At 38.7% G+C, this 21764-nt stretch overlaps 2 long non-coding RNA genes across 6 annotated transcripts in view; one reads left to right on the top strand and one right to left on the bottom strand.

Annotated features, from left to right (window-relative positions):
• The window catches only part of LOC311432295, a 167050-nt gene extending 154039 nt beyond the window's left edge, over positions 1-13011 (bottom strand). For 4 of the 5 annotated variants that reach the window (XR_014689955.1, XR_014689956.1, XR_014689957.1 and 1 more), the window contains exon 1: positions 12904-12981. This is a non-coding gene — a long non-coding RNA (uncharacterized lncRNA). Of the gene's footprint in view, positions 1-12903 lie in introns of all 5 variants that reach the window. The other variant, XR_014689954.1, reaches the window with a different exon arrangement.
• The window catches only part of LOC311432298, a 660648-nt gene that overhangs the window by 334325 nt on the left and 304559 nt on the right, over positions 1-21764 (top strand). The window lies entirely within an intron of this gene.

The raw sequence follows: 21764 nt of genomic DNA, 5'->3' as shown, positions 1-21764 counted from the left end.
GACACTACAGTGATATATAAGAGTTAGCATTAGTATGGCACACTATCTGACTAAACCCAGTGAGCAGTAGAAGACTATTACAAGTTTTTTTTTTTTTAGTTTGTAAATAGGAATGACCTTACTGAGGTCAGTAATATATTTAATATTTATTGTTTTCAGCCAGTTCTCCTCAGCTAACCTCACTGTTGGCATATATATAGTCATTAGCAATGTAGCACATAAGTCTGGCAGAAACATATTCCTGGAAAAGTTTGGGGTTGTCTGTTTTGTTTTTAAACTAGGCAAGATCAAGAAGATAGTTCTGAAAGCAATATCCATCCATTATTGATTAAATTTTAAATTTACTCTTCATATGCAATTTTAAGGCCTGCCATCATATTATTTCATAATTTATATTTAGGGAGAATGAGATCTTTGAGATCTTGTACATAGCATTCTTGTTTCTAAAAAGTATGGTAGCATAACAGTCAAGTGACTGATTACTCTGTCTCTTTTTGGAAGAAGTACTCAGAATATTTGGGCTCTTGGGAATTCTACCCCTCTTGCCCCTGGGTACTCATGAGTAGCATGTGCCTGAAACATGGGTTTGCAAAAGACTAACTTACAAGAGTTAACATTACATTCATCTGATACATTCAGATCTGAATACTCTTCTTCAGGTATTTCAGGTCTCCACAGTTGCAGAGACCAGTAAATAGACAGAATGTCTAATGTTTAAATTAAGCCATTCCCACCAAATACCTCTTGAGCCCATAGTCAAAACCACATTTCCCATAGTTAGTCCCAGTTCTCACCTACTCTTGAAGTCAGCATTCTGCCCTGTTGAAAAAGGATTCACTTGCACAGAAGTCTAAGCCCACTACTTCTCGTCTTACCTGCCACTGAGATGGAAAACAAAGCAGACTCCTTCTTTCCTTTCTACAGAGCGTCTTTATATAACCGAAATTACTTATTACAACTGTAATCTGCTGATAAGGCTTAACATTTATCAGTACAGTATTTGCTATGGTAGAAAGAAATAATTTATAGTTTACAAAAAAAAAAAAAAAAGTTAGCAACTTGATTTAAAGAGTTTAAATTGAGTGAAATACCAGCATTTTGTCCTTTTTTTTTTTTTCCTGCTGTGTAAGAAAATACGTGAAAGCCAAAAAGACCAAAGATCAGACACAGACAGGATGACTAAAGGAAAAAAGTGGAACTCAGCTTTAACCTTGATCATGTACATAAAAATCAAACTCATCCTTTTAACTGTATAGAGGCCAATTAAAAAAAATCCTCAAATAAATTTAATGAAAGTCATTTGAAAGTGACCATGAATGAAAACCTGAAGCCAAACAGTTTGCAGACATCACTTGATGAGCTACATGAATGAACATCTTAGAATAAGATCCTTATGGTTTTAAATGTTCTTATGCAACTCTGTAGTGGAAAGATTTAATTGGGATGGAAACCAGCAAATAACTGCAATGATCAATGAAGCTGACATCTAAAGAGGTCCTTTTCTTAGCTTTAAAGCTGTTTATAAACATAGCACCAGTTAATTTATTTTACTCTCTATATAGATTTCATTATCTTAATGTTGTCTTTCACCTGCAGGAATTCATCATACTACATGCTGTGAAATGAGTTACCCATGCTGCATCTTAGAGAGGAAAGTTCTCATTTCATCCAAAGTGCAAGATCAAAATAGATGGAAAGACTGTAAATGAGTTGGAAAAATAGTTCTGACACTACTTCACTGGTCAAGTTGCACCATTCCTGAATTCATTTTAGGACAACTTACATGAAGCATTTCACTATATGGGACAGGGCTACTCTTCAGAAATTGATTGTAGTTGTTGTTGAGCCTTGTCTAGGATTAAAAGCAGGTATATTTTCATGATTCAAGGTGCAAGGTGCTGTAGCCATAACTACAGTTTAGGAAGCCAATTAACTGCAGATATTACCTGCAGAAGCCAACACAAACTACAGTGCTACCTTATTATGAGAAAACAAACATCAAAAGAATAGCTTAAAAAAAAAAAAAAAAAAAAAAGCATCCAAAGTCCCTTCCTCTGGAAAAAATGATGCTATAAGACAGTCAACTCGTTCCCCAAAACAGGCAGCATGACTGTGGTGTGATTAGGAAGGGGTAGGGGAAGCCAATGATTTGTCATGTTTTTCCAGTGGTTATGGTTGGAAAATAATTCTGTCGATCCTCCAGAACAGGAAAAAAAAAATGTGCTCCCCACAGGAGGGTTTCAGGAAGTTCAGTGGCAGAAATGCCTACTTTATGTGTTCCCCTTTAATGGGAACACATGCTGAGGAAAAAGTTATAGATGCTGCCTCAGGAACACTCAAAATACATTCATAATTAGACCACGAAAAGTCTCTGTAATGAAAGCAAGCAAAACAGTTTTCATGTATTGGGGTGGCAGGGCAGGTTGGAAGGATATTATCCAAATCTGGATAAAATTCAGGATCATACAAAGGAAAGAACGCTGCAGTGATTCTATTTGACATTTACAAACCAGCAATATTTTAAATTTCTTCAGACCTCATTTGCAATAGTTGTAGCCCCATCATTCCTCTTAACACATTTACAGAATCAAGAAAATGCACTGAAAGACAAGAGAACCAGAGTTGACGTTGACCCATGACAAATTGGAGCACGGAATCAGCAGACTCTATTCACTGAGCTGTGCTGCAGTGAATCTCTTCCAACCCGCCCAGCTGAGACTGGAACACTCCATGCATGTGCTCTGAAGTGTTGAAATAATGACTTCAATCTCACTCCCAAACAAAAGTGCCATCGCAGGCTGTCTGTAGAGATCCATCCTTTTCCTTTCTATCCTGATGAAGATGCGACAACCGATCACATCTCCAAGGGAACATGTCCTCTGTGTGCAACCTTCTCACAGTGGTGGCCCAACTCCTTACTCCTGGTAAGGCAGGCATCAGAAGCAAATGAATTATGTTTCAGATGACTAACTGAGGCTGGATGTGGTACACTTTTATATTTAAAGTTGATCTTCTATTATATTTTCTTAAAATTCATTCCAGTGAGGTTTCAGCTAGTCACTCTCCACTGCTACTCTATCCTCTGAAGTACTGCAGAGAAGAAGGAACTTTTCTACTCCAAAATATCTTTGGAATTTAGGTCAGAATAGCGTTCTCCTATTAATGCTATTAAATTACAGTAGAAGGCTTGCTTTCTCCACCTAGTGGCTAAAATGCAAAGCTAATAACCAGTGCTATGTGTGCCCTAAAGGGGGAAAAAAAAAAAATTTCTCCCAATGAAAGAAAAAGGACAACCTCAGTTCCCTAATATTTTGTGGGGCTTCATTTTATGAAGAACTGACAGGCTTTTTCCTACCCTCACGCCTTCAATAAGAAGGATTTTGCCTTTTGAGGCAAATCAAGGGATAGGGATTTTGCCCTCAGTGAAAGTTGCTAGACCCCTGGAAATCCAAACAATTTGTTTGCTCATGGAAGTGGCACTGTACAAACAAATCAGCCCACTATTACAACACTGAGATCTGCCCAGATACATGCCGAGCAACATGAGAGGAGGAAATGCAAAGGTGCAGTTTTTCTTACATGTGTACTCTTAAGCTCACTGTAGGTAACTTTTGCTGACTGGCAGAAAGCAGAGAAGCCTAATGATCATGGTGTGGTTTGATCCCAGACAGGCAGGCAGGAGGTTGTGGAGTCTTGGGAAGGCCACAGCCACATCTTCTCATTTATGTCCTTCAGGCTTAGAGCAATAGGAGCAAGTTCTACAGCTGTGCTTAGTAAGTACTTCCAACAGGATTGCCCTTCATTCAGATGACCCTCCTGCTTAAATTGGCTTTATGGGAATATTATATGCTTGATCTGGTCCACAGGATTCAAATGGGTTGTTTCATAATTGTAGCTAAAGTCTACTGTGCATGCAATTCTTTTCCAAGGCCAAATCAAAATGATACAAGGAAACAAGTGCACTGATGGATCCCTAACTACAACCCAAAGCAATCACAAAAGGTAACCAGGCTGCTGCAAAGTTGTTCTTACCAGCCTGCCCCTTCTTCCCCTCTTCCAAGTAGCAATAAATACCACCTTCTGGGGACAGTTTACAGGAGGAAAAAAGTGGAAGCTAAACACAAATAGAATAGAAAAACATTTGTGGTTCCACAACTCATTTCTTCTTCCAAGATGCCAAAAGGAAACAGTCCTTCCTCTGATTACTTTAAGGTAGGATCTGACCCAAATTTAGGTACCTCAACCCTGACTTCCAAATGCATTGTTGTTTCCCAAGGCCCTCTTTGTAATCAAAGGAGATCAATAGGTCCCTCTGCACCTGCCAGGTAAGTCAACTCTGATTTGGGATGCTAAAGGAGAACACATGACTTGTACCATAGCATACTAGGGCTTAAGTTTTTAAATGCTATGCACTTTAATTTTTTAACCTAAAAAGCTATAGCAGCCTCTCAAAGTGAGCACAGCGGGGTGCTTCATTTTTGAGACCAAAAGTCCAGTCAGAGTATTTTTACTATTTCAAAAGGAGAGGGAAGGGGACAAAGAGAAGATATTCTGTCCATATCTGCCCCCCTTTATCAGTTAATAATCTAATCAGCTCTAATTTTCATAAAAATGAGGCAGACAAGAGGCTGGTGAAGTGCTCTGAGGTGCATTTTCCCACTTCCTAATGGCCCAGCCCACTGACCTCTAAGATAACATAGAAGTGGCTTGGCTCAGCAACTACACCCTACTCACATGCAGATTTGAATGGAGATCCATGAGTGCCTTGCCTCCTGCGTCATAAGGGGTGTGCTGTGGAAGAGGCATCTCCATCATATCTTTGGCAATGAGCTATGACAGGAAAAGCTTTCTTGGCTCGTAACTCCTAATAAACCAAGTCCCATTCAAAGGTATCTGTTTGTGCTCATTCTTAAATCCCAGGGAATTCAATATGCTAATGTTTACAAGGAAGAGAACCAGAGGAATCCCAAACTCTCCAAGCAGAATGATCTTTGCAGAATAAATGCAATTATTAAAAGCATGTTTTTAGTTGTGAAAAACATGTAAGACTGGTTTGAGGTAAATGGAATTGATGTTTTCACTTGTAACTAAACATATGTTTAAGTGCTTTCCTGAATCAAGATTGATTTAAATATGTATTTAATATTTCACAGGTCTGGATCATTAGTACATCAATGACATTCACAAACATGACCTAGGAAGTGTTCTTATTTCAGGATTTTCAACATTATAGGAGTTATGAAATAAAAAACAACCACCATACAAAAAAAGCAAAGACCACAGCATATGGGGGAAAATGTGTTAATTTTAATTTTAAAGGTACTAGGCACATTAGAAAGAAGAGTTTGTTTTTGTTTTTTATAAACCTTATACTTAGAACATCTATCCTATATACCACTATCTTAATAATTACATCACCTGCATCTTAAAGCAAGAAAAAATGAACTACTTCATAGTCAGGAAGATATTATAATTTATGTTACGTAAGGTATGTCTGAGATAGACTGCTTGTTAACTGGCAGCATGTCCTTTCAGAGCTACAATACTAAGTCTCTCAATGTCAGAAGAAGGTGCTTCCTTAACAGTATTTTTGTAAGAAGAAATATTACTGACCTACTTGCACTCTTTTCTTTAAGCAGTGGAAAGTATCGAACAAATACTTGTACTGTTACTAAAAACATCAGTTTAATGTAACTTAGTCAGCGGAATCACCCAATGTCTTTGAATTTAGCTTAGAAGTAACAGGCTCCTCTGTTTCTTATCCGTAATGTTAATTAGTAATGTATGTTAATAACTGTATATGATAGCAGCATACATTACACATTAGTAGCATGTCCTCCGCACTTGGAGAAGACTGTGGCTTCGAATGTTTGGTGTGATTTGTTTTCATGCCAAATCAAAGTGAGAACAACACACCCTTCATGTTCCCATAAACCAGTACAGGGTCACAACATCCTCTTCAGCCCAAACAGGTCAAGTTATTACTTCGCCTCATTCCTGAGTTGTAACTGCTGGGCAGTGCAGTGCCAAGCCATAGATCCCACAACTGGAAAGAGACCCAGAGGACAACACACTGTAGTGCAAATCCATCAGCTTGCTGATGCTTGATTCAGAGATAGCAGGAAGAATCTGGCCATGTCTGTGCAGTACTATACCTTTTCTTTTATCTAGGTAAACACATATTCTTACAGTTTAACTCAGTTTCCCAGGATAAACAATATAAACAGCCCTGCACGTAAGTGACCAAAGCACATTAGCTCAGAATCTTGGCTATAAAAAAAAAAAAAAAAAAAAAAGTAAAAAGTCTCTGTTGACAGTGTATTCAAAGACTCAGAAGTTCAAGCATCATATTAACAACAATATTTTTCTACAGCATGTGTAAAATTACTGTAGCTTGCTAAACACGATAAAGTTGCTAGTCACACTGCCTTTCCCTCTAAAATCTAGCATAACATCTGCTTCCTCAGTGAAGGACAGCACCAACCCAATGATGTATAATAGCTGACATTGCTGGGTTAAATCTCCTTTTCTGTACTATCTAGACCCACGGTGGAAATCTTGAAGTAGCTCTTTTGTTAATTCCCTGACTAGCAATCTTCAATTTAAGTTCCCTCTATCTGACCAAAGGGATAGAAACACAGATCAATAGTACAGAGAGATAGAGCAGGATGACTCTTTCAAGAAATTCATAGCGCTGTAGGAAGAATTTGCACTTCTTTTTTAAGCAGGGTCTAGAAGTACCTGTGCGGTGACTCTGCTTTGTGAATTGTCTTAATAGCATAATTTCAGCACAAAATGGATCCTTTTGCCTATCACTCTGAACACTTTTGTTTTCAGCCAAGTCTATTAGATCCTGGGCCACTGCTGCCCCCACAGAAAAACATACCAAATAATATAAGCAAGGGTACTCACACTTCCATCTGAGGAATTACCCAAATATTTGGAATCTAATACAGGTTGACAGAAGTCTCACAGGCAGGCTGCAAGAACAGAGCTGTATGCATTTCCCACTCAGACACAGGCTATTTTTAGATGATATTGGCTCACTAGCCAAGCAAGATTTACTGCTATCCTAAAGGTGAGATGGAAGGGCAATGCAACTCGTCAGTGATTCAGTAAAATGAACGTTAGTGTTGCAAGCATCTGAGGGATTTTTGCTTTTTTTTTTTTTTTTTTTTATAAAAAGAGGTTGTTAATATTATTCAAGTTGCTTAAAGGAGAAGAAACATTTCTGTTTTGGTTTTCTTTTTTCCAGGATTGCTTAAAATCCTAATTAGATATGCAAGTTACACGTGTGCATGCTACACAGCCAGCAAAGGCAATCATGCATTCATCTCCCACATTTCCACCAGGAAAGACAACATGTTGGTGGTATAAATGACAGCTATTTGCATTGCTTAGTCTTCAGAACTAGCAAAGGTTATTAACAGTCCATATGCACTGAAGAACTTTTTTTTTCCCCTTGTGCTTTTCTGCAGCACTTAGGGGACTGAAATACTGAAGCTATTGGCAACACCTTTTTAAACGGTAACTGCAGGTAAAAATATACCCAGAAATAACAAAAAAGCTCCGGCCATAATCAGCAAATTACCTGGCAAGGGGGTGCTTACCACCACAGGCTCTGAACCTCACTGACTCTGCTCCCTCCCACACTGTCCCAGGCTATCTCATTCTGCTGAACCAATTTCATGTTAGAGTGATTGAGACTTTCAAACGCTGCTTCCCTATCACCACACACCTTGTATTTCTGCAGCAGTACAATTTCATTGTACAATGTTTTACTTTAATTGCCTGCTCAAGCAGACAATTAGAAAGAGTACCACATTAAGCTTATATTCTATGACCCACTAGAAGGAAATCCAGAAGAATGAAGATCCACTTCAAATCAGAGCTGCTTCTGCAAATGAATGCAAATGAAGAAGAGTTTGTGACAGCAGGACCTTGAGACAGAAACAAGTAGCTTCTATAAACCTTTTTTTTTTTTTTTTTTTTTTTTTTATCCCTAAACCACATATTTCAGCTTTCTGACCCTCCAAGAAATTTGGAAGTCTGATTTAAACTGGTATAAGACTGAAGCCATACTTCAGCTTCAATATGGTCTTGTGTCCATTTCCGATTGCCTCACTATTCACACACTAAAAGCTACACATACAGAGTGCATTACTAGGCTGGGTCTTAATGCAGTCAAAACACATCATCTCCACCTCCTTTTTTTGTCACAATTGGGGTAGTTTGAACTATTAATTTTTATCCATAGAAACTATTTGTCCTTCAGCTCCTGCCTAGCCCGATGCCAGTTGTAATTTCCAGATAAATCCCAGGAGACAAACTGATAGCTGAAAGAGAAGGCTGCAGTTACACAGCCTGTGATACACACCTAGCTCTCATCTACAAACTGCTCCTAAGAGTGACTTGGAGTCATAATACACGCTGACCTGATGGAAGGCCTTGCTTTTGTTTTAAATCACGCCCCCCAGAGTTCAGCTAGCTGTAGTTGAGTAGTGTTTTAAGCAACACCATGGCATGCTATTCTGATGAGTATCATTCCTCAGACTTCAATCTGACACACGGGTGCTTTTTCAGCCTGTCTCAGTGTTCCTGCTTCAGGCATAGCACTAAAGCATCATTCAAGGTCTGCTTTCATAGCCCCAACTCTCTTTAAGGTTACTTCAAATTCCATGAGTTCCTGCCTTATCTCCTTCCTCCCTTAATAACTGCCTAAAGTTGAAGTGTGCACAGCCCACACTTAAGTGGCAAAGTTTATTGTGGATGCTCAATAGCCCTGGTCACCAGTGAATTGGTTCAGGAAACAAGCATCTATTTCCATCCTATTCAACCTAGGTACCCAGGAATATCCAGGAAACGCTCCTATGCTTTACACATTAAACAGTCTCAGTTGCCCCAAATTAAAAAGATGTGCCAGATTTATGCAAGGTATTTCCTGCTACTTCTCTAACATTAACTATGTTGCTGCAATAAGGCCCATAGGTTTAAATTATAATTTCAAAGGTGCAGAGACCTGCCTCCTCCCATGACCTGAGAACAAAGCTCCAGCAAGTTCCTGATGCCTCACATCTTCCTTCTCTCCTCCTGTGAAGCACAATTCTGGTATTTTTGCCTCAGTAGTACCTCTGAGGGTGAAAGACTGCCTCAGTTGTTTCAGCATCTTTAAAATCCCATGTTTCAACAAAGAAAAACAAAAAACAAAACAACAAAAAAAAAAACACCAAAGCCTACAAATCAACAACAAAAACAAGGAAAATGATCACATATCTATTTCAACTAAAGACAATTTTATTTTTATCTGATATTCTGCCCCTCCCACCACCTTTTTTTTTTTTTTTTTTTTTTTTTTAAGGAAACAAGGTATTTCTGTTTCACAGGGTACAGCTAATGATTTCTGAGCCTCTTAGCTGTCCTTACTGAGTCTGAGAGTGAGACAGAGGGCTCAAAGTAATGATACTTTTAAAAAACACTCTTTTCCATTAAATGTGAAGAAGTTTGACCAGACAGGCAGATACCACAGTATGGCTTTTGTCCCACTGAATGACTAGTTAGTATAGATAGGCTTGCCTTTTGGTACCCATCTACCAGGTGGACAGTGAGGCCACATGTAACTCTGATTCAGCCATAGTATGATGGTCTTCCAGAGCTGAAGGGCTCAAGCAGAGAGATTGGAGTGATTTTACAAGGAAATAGTAAAAGTGTAACTGGGAAAATGGGAAGGCATGCAAGCACTGCAACAGAGAACGTAGGGAAATGAAGAGGATGCAGGATCTATAGCCATAAGAACTCAGGCTACATTAACTCAGGTCAGAGGTTGGACTCGATGATCTTGAGGTCTCTTCCAACCTAGAAATTCTGTGATTATTCTCATTATTGTTTTTTGGAGTTACAAAAGACAACTTCATCCTTACGGCTTTGTTTTTTATTTCTGTGTGAAAGACTCCCATAAAAACAACAATAACACCAAAACAAATGTTTTTCACAATCCCGTACATGCCTAACATCCCCTTTCCATCTTCTCCCATACAGTAACCAGAAATGCATGCTACGATAAATGGATGGGCAGAGAGCTTACGTTTATTATTTCACATTGGTCTGTGAAAATGAGATATCTAGTATGATGCCACACAGACTTGTATGGTTGCACCCATAAGGAAAAGAGGATGGCTGAAAATTAATTTTAGTGGGAAGTGTTCTAGGTATGAGTAAAGAGGATAAATCTTAATATGCTCCTCTTCCTTTATAGCTCTAAAATAGGCAGGCAAATATGTGCTATTTGTTTTGTATAGAAATTGATTCTATATTAAATTGACAGTCCTATAAAAATACTGCAGGATCCTTGGGATTCAAAGGCAGTCATATATCATAATTTCGTCTCAGAAGACATACCAACCATATTTTACCTTGTGTTTTATTTCTAGGAACCATATCTTATTGAATATGTTGACACTGTGAAATAACGTGTATATGAAGTAACCATGGAGAATTATTTATCTTCAGACATGGGTGGACATCCCCCTCTCACTTCACTGAGAAAGATAAGGACAGTCCTGAACCCTTATTTTCAATGGAAGTCCAGTTGAAGCATTAAAAAGCCTACAAGCAGGAAAGCAAATAAGAAAACACTAGTCTGTCTGAAGAAAGAAAGGAAGAAATAAATTAATGGTATATACATATACGCCATGCTACTACTACATGTGTGTATATATATATATGTGTGTGTGTATTTAGTTGTCAGTTCATCCATTAAGAAATACTAAAGTACAATCATGCAAATACTAATTCAGTTAACTACAGGCCATATTCTCAACTGATTATTTGGCTACTTCCACTACTGCTAATGAAATCGATGTGACTTCTATGAGTTAGAACTACAGCTTCTGTTGTTATGAAACCAGCCTTGCCCTACACAGTTACAGAATAATTCATGGAGACACACTGTTATATTATCAGTTAGTTCTGAGAAAGCTAGCCTCTAAATTGCATTTGTAAAAGTTAAAAAAAATATATAAAAATCTAGATGATCAGTTACAATTCAGAAGTTTCCTTCATTGCATTTTAAGTTTTTGATGTAGGAGTAGGGTGGCCTTTTCTGCCAGACTTTTGTAATGCATTGGGGGTCATACTTGGGTTGAAATACACTGCTTTTGTAGGATTTCATTTCCAGATTAGAGAAAATAACACAGGGGAGACAAAATAACATGTTATTCTAGCCCCAAAAGCAGTTCCCTGAGGTATTGAAAAATATAAATACTAATACAGTAATACTACTTTTTACAGTTAACCTACTACATCCCTTTTGACTTTATCCAAAATCAAATCACCTGCTGCATACTCATCTTTAACAAATTCACCTGTCAAAGCAAGCTTTCTAGTCATTAAACCCTCCCCCAAAACTACAATAACAAACACATATAAAACAAATAAAACCTCGTAACATTGGCTGTCACCATTGAATTACATATCAAGGAGAAGATTTTTATTTCCATAGTTTTGTTTGCTTTGGCAATTGATGTCTCTTCTTCTTGTGTTTTAAAAGCTGGCTTTAACAAAATGACAACTTAAAAGCCCTCCTTATTCACAGCTTGATGTTGAAATGGAATCAAGCCAGAGCTGGAATGGCTTTCCAAATTAGCAAGGGAACCTACTGTTGAAGTAGACTATTACCCTGCATGTGTTTGTGCATACAGGCTTATTTCCTCATGCCCACAACTGGGCTAGCTATCATTTACTCACCTCACAAAGCTGCCTCCTTCCTGTTTCTCTTCTCAAAGAATTTAGTTAAAACAAAAGAAAAATCAACATCATATTTTGTGCTTGAAAGCACTTTGCCACTTCAAATGGCCGAGCAGCATCATATCATTTAGGAAACAACAACGAAAGAGTCTTGAAGCATTCAAGGAAAGCACAGTAGGATACATTTTCAAAGGGGCTGTGCCCAAGCTCTGAATCTTGCATGTCTAGCAAATGTTTATATGGCGTGAACAGTTGCATGCAAAAAACAGGGCTGCAGTCGCACCAATACACAACACAAATAGCATAGATCTGCTGGCTTGGAGGACAGCTAAGAAACCTCTTCATAAGAATGTAAATTCCAAGTGCTCTTTATTGGAAGTACCTTATACCATACCTTCTGGGGAGACCAACAAACACAACCAGCTAATAAATTGGTACTATAAGTCACAGAAAGGCATATAAACATGACAGGGAGCCCCACAAACGGTTAATGACAGAAACAGAACATGTCCTTTCTGTCCTAAATTTCATGGCTTTGCACAGAGGGATCCAGAATTGTAACACAGATTAATAGAAATTACCTAGTTACCAGGCTGACTTGCTTACAGGTATTAGCATTCACAGTGCAGCCTACTCACAAGGTGACAGGCAGTGATTTCCCACATGTCTCTAGTTCATTTTGTCACCGATTTTAGCTCAAACTGAAATTCACACACCTCTTGGCTCCTTACAGAGAGGCTCCAGAGCTCAGGAGCAATGAGAAAAGACACAGAAGAACAGCAGAACTACCCTACAGCTCTGGAGACACAAAGGGAAAGTGTCACACACAATCAACTCTGTATGTCTACAGGCTGTGTTAGAGTACGGTTCTGCTTTGCAACACAAGGGCTCAACAATGACAAAATTTAAAACAAAAATAGCAAGAAGTAGAAGTTTTGTAACAAAGTAAAGGGCACACACAGAGCCTGAAATCACCACTAAAGTTGCAGTAACAGCAACCACGAAACCACAAATCAAAGATACTAAAGAAACTGCTGACTACAATAATGAACTACATTTGAAGAAATACAACCTAATTCCAGCCTGCCAAATGAACTGGCTCATATATTAAACCCCACCCCAAAAAAAAAAAAAAAAAAAAAAAAAGCAGCTGCTGCTCACAGTTTCTTTTCCAAGCCACCTTACTGCACTCCTTGGGCATGAACAACAACCCTGGGATGGAGCACCACACAACCTGGGCCTCCTGTGTAAAGGAAAACCTAAATAACCTTGCGTGCCTAGCAGCTCTCCTCATCATCTGCATGCACTTCTAATTAGACCTCTGGAAACAGCATTCAGCTGGAGCCAACTCGCTTTTCTTTCTGTATGAACTAATCCCCCAAACCTGTGTGAAATTCAATCTAGCCCCGGTGATTACCTTCTCCTGGTGAGAGATAGAGGCCACCAGAGGCTGCCCTGGTGGCAGAAGATGGCCGCGCATTTCTCCACACACCTGAGGGGGTACAGTCAGCATGCTGCTTGGCTTCCTGGCATGTTTGTCTGCCACCTACCATGTGGTGGCAAGCATGCCTTGAAAGAGAGAAGTGGAGGCTGCGGCTGGGATCAGCTGGAAGCTTCTGGAAAGGGCAGGGTTGGCGCCATGCTAAGTGCACATGGTGCTGCTCTGTCAGTTTCCAAAGGCACATAGGAAAGAGGAAAACACGAGACTATTCTCTCTCTTTTTTTCAGTCCTAAATGAAAAAAAGCCCTGCTCCAAAATCCAAAAACATGAAGGGCAACAAACTGCAGTCCAATGGATACAGACATAAAAGTCTCTTTGTCCCGTTTTTCCCGAATAACTGCTCAATCTTGGGAGGTAATTTAGTGCTTGAAAATTTGACATACTGCAAATCAAATTTGTTTATAAAATCTCCCTTTTTAAAGCAATGCTCTTCTTGAAGGTGATTGTCTTTCAGCAAAGCATCTCCATTTACCTTGGAGGTCAGTGGAACAAGACAGAGGAGCCCCCAAGCAGCAAGGACTGGAGCTGCTGCCATCCAGCCAACCTCACCTCCGCTAGGGGAGAGGGTGATGGTGTTGGTGTTATGAAAGGCCAAGGCTACTGAAACCAAGGTGAAAAAGAGTTATGGTCCCCTCTGGCCAAAAAGGGCGATGCAGTACATTGTGACAACCCTCATGCTAACTGGCTGTGTGCCAGCCAGTCAGTCCCTGGTGGCACAGGAATTTCGGTGGAAACATTCTTCACAAAAAAAAAAAAAATACAAACAAACAAAAGATATGCACAAGTGCAAAGTAGCAGTGCTTTCAGGGGCCTATTTTCACAAGAGAGTGCTGGCATGAGCAAGTCTGCTTGGCGTGTTTTATCTGTCTGAAAGGACCTGCTGTGTTTTAGGTGCTCCACCACCATACGAAAAATGTTAATATTCATAGCTTTCTAGCCTTTATTCTCTAAACTAAGCCTCTCCCCTGTTTCTTCTGTTTCTCTCCTCAGTCTGCTTTCCAGCCTCACTTGCTTGCACCTCCCTTCTTTTGTTCTTTTTATGCATATCACAGCCCTTGAATCACACCCCTGTTGCCAGACATTTTGTCCTCTGCTGCGCTGAACGGGCACTTCAGAAGGCAGCGCGTCTCCTCTCAGGAAGCGACTGCTTATTTCACACGCGGAGAGGAGCATCAATTCAGCACAGCGGGAGAAATTACAGAGCACAGCCTGGAGGGGAGGTCGATGAGACACAGCACTGTTCTGGAGCATTCTGGCTTCATTTAACCTCTTAATAAAAGTAGGTTAGAGCATCCTGATATTAAAGAGCCATGTGAAAAGAGAAAAGGGAAAACATTGAGGGGGGAAGAAGGAGGAGTCAGGAGTCCTCATCTAGGAAACGTGCTTGCAGGTAATGCACAGAGAAATCCTTTCTGAAATATAGTATGTGGAATGGTATTGTCATGCTCTGCTCAGCATTTTGCAGGTATGTATCTTTTTGTCAGTGGCACATCTGGGCAGTTACACCTCTACACATGCTTCATCTGCATCTGGGGAAGAGAATGGGGAGAGAGGGTAGAAAAAGTATAGTCACTTACAGGTCATCCAGACAAATCTAGAAAATAATCTGTATTGTACCCTTAAAAAAATAATCAAAGGTAAAGGTGTTATTTTTTTTTCTTCCCTAAAAACAAGTTCCTGAAGATCCAAAATATTTTGCAAACATCACCTATTATTTTTTCAAGCAGATGTGAGAAAAGACTCTGATTTCCATTTTTTTCAGATGGGAAAACTGATGATTCCTTCTCAAAAGTTAGTTCAAGACAGAGATCTGAACTGACCAGACACAGGAAAAGAGATGAGGAGGACCACTGCTAAGCTCGAATGTAAAAATCGCATGTTATTAGAAAATATCCAGAGAACTATGAGGTTGCTGCTGTTGTTAACTTCTTCAGCCTTGTTAATGTGGAGTAATAGAGAAGGAAAAAAATAGACCAGCAAGACATGACAGTTTTTAACTCTGAGTTGTGATGGATAGCCGTGATCCAATAAGGGCATTTGAGTAGGATTTCATAATACATTATTTCTGTTCTAATCAGGCACTATAAAGCTGAAACAGGACTTATATACTTCACAGCCACTTTGGATTATTGAATGCTCACAGTAGGCTAAAAGAGCACTTACAGCTCATCAAATTAAGTAAAAATGTACAAATTAAGTACCATCAAGCCTACAAGCCACTGCATTTACAGGGAGTGAAGAAGGCGAAACAGGAGAGAATTAAAGGATGAGACATTAAAATGTACTTTACAGTATGCTTTTAAGAAATGACATTAATGACTGAAGAAAATAATTAGGAAGCATCTCAATCCATCCCTTGTACCAAGCTAAGATCTATTTGCACACACCTCCCTGGACAACTATCTATCATTCCTGGTCATTGATTATTGCAGTATTCCCAAACAGCATGATTTATTGTCTTCCACACACACTGCAACTTATACAGTATGCCCATCATTTGAGGCAGGCTAAGCCCGGAGCTAACAACTGCTATGTTGAGCTCCAGGCTGAGCTCCGGGTCTAGCATCCAGAACTCATTCTGCAGGATACTGCTTTGCTATGAGCCAAATCTGCAGTCTTCTGTGTGCTTAGCCACTTTCCTACTGTACAAAGACTTTTTCCAGGTTTAGTGATCCTAGGAATTATGCTTCTCTGTCTCACTCAATTACCATTGAGGGTGCCCAAATGGAGTCACTCGGCTTCATGGCATCATGAGTTGCACAGTAAGCCCATCACTATTCCTTGCTTTGCTGCAGGTTCCTGGAGTCCACAGCCATCGTAAAGCAGCAAGCCATTTTTATTCCTGGTGGCTCCCAGTGCTTGTTTTTGATACACTCAAGACTGCTTAGGTTTCAGGCTAAGACAGATAAGATGTCTTGAGCAGGAACTAGAGGGCAGCAGGTGTCTACCCATTTTGAAAAGGGTGAGAAGATAATGCTTTAAAAGAGTAGGGTTAGGAGAGGGCAGTTTCACCATTGTGACACCTAATCGGGAAGGAGGGAAGGAACAGCTAGAAACTGAAAGATAACAAATAAATAAATAAATAAATGGCAACAAATACTATTTTTATTTCTCATATACACTACCTAGCACTGTATCATTTGTGTTGCACCTCTTATTGTTGTGATAGCTTACGGGAATTCCCCAAAGGAGTGATAATAACACAAGCTAAAATATCTCTTAAAAGCATGGAGAGAATAACAATAGAAAATATGAAAACATAAGAAGTTAAAATAACCTGGATATGAGTCACAAACAAAAATTTTATAGATCTGATAAACTGTTTGCAATAGGATAGCCATATGACTTCAGTCTATAGTGCAGCATGAGAGAGCACCTTTCCAGCAAGGATCTAACATTAACAATTAAAGAGTGTTGTCCTTAAAAATATTAATACGATTTTGATTGTCTATGCACACAAGACCTCAGACATTAAGCAGTCAGTTGACCAATCCCACTAAAGACTTTTCAGATCAGGGGGAGGTTTTGTTTCTAGAGTATACAAATGAAACAATGAGAATGAAACTGAGAAGTAATTAAGGTGGGGAAAAAAAAGTGATACCAAATAACATTCATATTTGTCAAGTGTTTTTTAAAAACATATAGCCCACAATGTAATCTACATTTTATAAATGCTATTTGGCAGCTTCTTTTAAAATAATTTTTCTGCATATCATACATACCAGTATTCATTTCTAACTGTCTTTCAGATCTCTACACTTTTCTCTCAGTGAAGGCATCTGATCGAACTATCAAAGAGGCAAATTTAGACAAGGAAAGCAACCAATTAGGATAGAAAAGACATCCCTTTCCATTTCCTATTAAAGCATTAGGTAGGCAGCCCTTAATGTAATGTGGAACGGTTGGGCTGAAAAGATTTCAAAACTGAATTCCAAGGAATAATCTTTCAATGATAGAACTGTACTTAAGAAGGAACATGTAGCTGGTATTGAAGTTTAGAAAAAATGAAAAAAAAAAAAAAAAAAAAAAAAAGTGGTTACCATAAATTGTACTACAAAGTAAGAGTTCATAATATGCACCATCTCTTTAATCATGTGTATTTTAAGTAGTACTGACTGCTGGTACCATGAATGTGTCATATGTGAAGGCACTGTTTCTGGTGTGGTCTCCATACAAGGTGTCAATTGGATGGTTTTTCTTCTCCTTCTGTGGTAGGAAAAGAGATGAGTGATGTTGGTAAAGTTTGTAGCTGTCTAGCACTTCATACCAGTAAATACATACCTATTATTATGTTCATGTGCACATATATTTATACAAATAATATATATACACATACACATATAGATGGTGGATATGGATTACAGTCTGTGGTGCCATCTGGTGGAAAGAAGTCAGCAGCAGCTTTGCTGCAATATTAAAAACTACAAATGCAGGTACCTTAAAACAAGAAAGGAATGAATAAAATCCCCAAAGAAGAAGGCCCTAATCCATACGATTTATAGGGGACACAGCGTGCATCAAAATAAATAAACAAACAAACAAATAAATAAATAAATAAAATCAGTTCCAGGCTGCAAAAAAATCAAAAACTAAAGTTATTTTCCCTGACTATCTGAGACTGTTTGACTCATTGATGTTGATCAGTAGTCATTGAGAAGTCATTAAAATCACCCACAAAAAAAAATAAATAAATAGATTACTGGAAAATGTAAAGGATCTGTACTATTTATAACTGTTCCCATCCCTGATTCTCTCTGAGATAGATGGGCTGAAGTCTTGCAGATTTAACAGAAGAGTCAACGTCTCCAGATGTAGTGCATCTTATAGTCAGCAAGTACTTACTTGAATATAAGCTTTTTTTTCCTTTTATTTTTTTTCCCCTTTCTTTCTGATGGCATCTCAACTTCATCTGGCATGAATTGTCTCCATTTCTCTCAGTAAATGAAGTTCTTGAGACAGAAAAGTGTCTCCAGACAATAATAAACAATCTATTTTAGAGAATACTTGGGAGTAACACTGGCCACATAGACAGAGAAAGGCAGTTGTCATATTTTATTTGGAGAATTTGGGTTAGCTTTCTCAAAATTCCCTTTAGATTTTTAAGAAAGAAAAAAAAAATGGTCTAGTTTCTTCCTAAGAGAAAGCTATTGTCTTCAAGGACAGCACTCAAATCAGAACAGACCAAAGCCTGAGGGAGTCTGCCCAAGAAGAATAAGGACTAATTCTGCACCAGGTTATGTAAAACTGGGTCATTTGGGAAAATTTCTTCCCAATATATAATAGAAAATACAGAATTCATAAAACTATTATATGCTTATATCTGTGTATTTACAGTTATACCGAGGACTAAGAATCAGGGATAACATGGTTAAGGTTTCCATGGCAGAAGTAAAAGCAGCAAAAACAGAGAGTGCTGCAGAGAAACAAAGAAAAAGTTGAAATCTTTATCAGTGAGGGTGGTAACATTATATATTGTTTACACGCTTTTAAAGGTAGCTTGACTTATTTCAGCTTTCTTATATTCAGATTCATTTCAAATATTCCTGAAATGAGTCAGGAATCTGACATCAATAAAATGATTATTTGGAATGCTTCAGAAAAGGCTGTGAAGTTTGTCAATGGTTCTGTGTGTCACAAAGAAAATACTCTGGAAAGCAGAGAATGTAAGCATATAGGTGAACAAGATCAAATATGTGCCCATGTATGAGCTGATAATTAGATTCTGCAGCTGAGGCACATGTCCCACCTACACTTGCTTTTCCTTCCTTTTCTTTCTCCATGTTCTCTTTACCCTTTGACCATTGAGCAGCTGCCTCCCACTTCCCTCCTTTCTCACTCAGGCTCTCACAAGGCTCCATCCACCTTTCTGAGAGCCAGGAACCCCCCTCAGTAAAGCAGATGGAAAGGCAGCAGGGAAGACATGTGATATAACTAAACAATAATCCCATCCTTATTGAGATAACATCCTAATCCAATGGCAGTTCTTCTCGAGAAAGAGAGTGTAGTCTTGGATAAGATTTTAGGACTTAAGTTGCAGTTAAACCATCTTTATAGCCAGCAAATTAAATTTATTTTTTTTTTATTGCTTGACCTCCAATAGTTAGCACTGTCAAAATGTATTCTCAAAAAAAAAAAAAAAAAAAAAAAAAAAAAAAAAAAAAAAAACTAAGATGTAAGATTTATTTCTACTATTGCCTTATTACTGTTATTCTCGCTTCTTACTCATGTTCCATTGCTTCTCATTGCTTATATTATGATGTCTGAATCACAGGCTTCTCCTTGTAGCCAATGAATTCAGCAGAAAAATTCTTATTGACTTTACTGGGAATGGAATTGGATTTATTGCCCATTGCTCTAATCTGTTAGATTGCTTTTCTCCCGCTATTTCTTTCTTTTATGTAAATAAACTGTGAATAGAAGGATGTTGTGCTTATTGGCTAATGTAGTTGTTGGAAGAAATGAAGCTGGACAAAAACAATGATTACCTTTGAGAACAATCTTTGTACATTTTTAACAAAACAAACAAACAAAACTTTGCCTATAGTTTTGACTGACTAGGAGTTGTTGAAAAAACAATTTTTCTTTTTCTACAGAAATGAAACCATTTTCCAAAAACTGCATTTCCCCTTAATTGCTCTCTTGTATCTGTGATTCTCCCTGCTCACCAGCACCATCATTAAAGTCCACTGGGAGAATATTTTGTTTTTCGGCAGTTTTTCTAACCAAGCTCATTGTTTTCTGTCTCAGCCCAGAAATAATTACTGACAGTGGGGTGTTCATTTGTAGGACAGTTCAACAAGTTCAGTGGTGAATGCCTGGGAGACCCTGTGATGTGTATTGTTATGATTAATCACTCTTATTATTGATGCAGAACCATAAATTTATACAGAATCTGTCAAGAGTAAGTAAGAGAGCAGTGTCTTCTGATATGAAGAGTTACAGCAGCAAAATAGAAAGCATTTATAAAACCAAATCTTACCAGATAAACAAGCACATTACAAAACTTTGAACATGCTTCAGGAACATGCTCCAGGCACTGGAACAGGCTGCCCAGGGAAGTGGTGGAGTCACCATCCTTGGAAGTCTTCAAAAGACGTTTAGATGTAGAGCTTAGGGATATGGTTTAGTGGAGGGCTGTTAGCGTTAGGTTGGAGGTTGGACTCGATGACCTTGAGGTCTCTTCCAACCTAGAAAATTCTGTGATTCTGTGCTTGTGTCTTCTTTGTAGTTCTCAGGAGCATTGTCTTTTTGCTATGGTGGGAGGGGCACTGAGCTTGTAGTGGCTGTAAGAAACCAGAACATAGAACTGGAAATTAACAAGGTAGCCGGTTCATCTCCTCGTAAAACCTTGGAAAAGTCATTTGAGGATGGTTTGTTTATGAAAACCACCTGAAGTGAAGTCTGGCTGAGGAAGCCAGCTGATAGTAAATGGGAAATTTGGAAGGAGGGAAAGGGAATTTAGCTTCAGTGATTTCTTTGCAGGTTAGCAAAGGAGTGTTGTGGCACGCACTTACAGCACGATCTTTTTTTGCTGGGGTGTTGCTGCACATCCTCATTCAACAATAAACTCCCTGCTCAAAGATTGTGGCACAAACTTGGAGCATGGAAAGTAGAGGCAGGTGGCTTCTGTTAATCTGGAAAGTATTTAGGCAATAAACAGCAAAGCATGTACACCTGGGGATATGATAATATGCGTCTTGCTAGTTCAGATCTCCACCTCTGCCTGGGGGCTAGCAGAGGGGATCTACTGAAATTTCACTTGGGTCCTGAAGGGCAGAGATACATAGAAAAACAAACAAACAAAACAACAACAACAACAAAACCTTCTACCTTCAGGTGTTTTGGGCATTCCTTATTAAAAATATACATATCCTATGGTCCAAGCTGACACCACTTTTTGTGGCTTTCTGTTGCAAAAATGTAGGAATGTCATCTGATTTTGTGCATAGTGGATGGTATCTCTAATATCCTTGTGAATTATAATTTAGAAGAAGGAAGATGCAAAAAAATCTCTAGAAAACCTCCAAATGTTATAACTGGATGTAGAATTGAAATCTAATACCATGAAAGAGTACAGAATTAGAAAATAGTAAAAATAAATCTCTGCATATGAACGCCCTCTTAGCTGACAGGGAAGGAAGGGATAGGATCAGAAGTGTTTCAGGCTGAGGCCAGAGGAGATATAGAGCAAAATTTCTTCCTCAGCACCTCAAAGCCATAAGGATAGCTTTTATATGTACTTCCACACATAACACACTTCTGAAATTACAATTGTATTTGCTGGGTCCTTGCACCATACTCAAAGATGCAAATGAGGCTCCTCCATGCTTGATTCTCCTGGGCTGCCGTTTACTCCTTCCCTCTTCAGTTCCTCGAGATTTCCCATTACGTGTAGCAGCCAGTGTAGGGACTCTTTCAGCTGGCACCTCTCACTTGTTTCTTCTGGCTTCATTCTTAACACACCTCGTAGGTCTTTCCATTGCTTTTTCTGAGCCTTAATTACTGAAAATGCGCCTGTGCA

Source organism: Aythya ferina, assembly GCF_964211825.1.
Source record: "Aythya ferina genome assembly, chromosome: 2".
NCBI lineage: Eukaryota > Metazoa > Chordata > Aves > Anseriformes > Anatidae > Aythya > Aythya ferina.
Note: the sequence above shows the minus strand (reverse complement) of the source record. Positions and strands in the feature narration are given on the sequence as shown.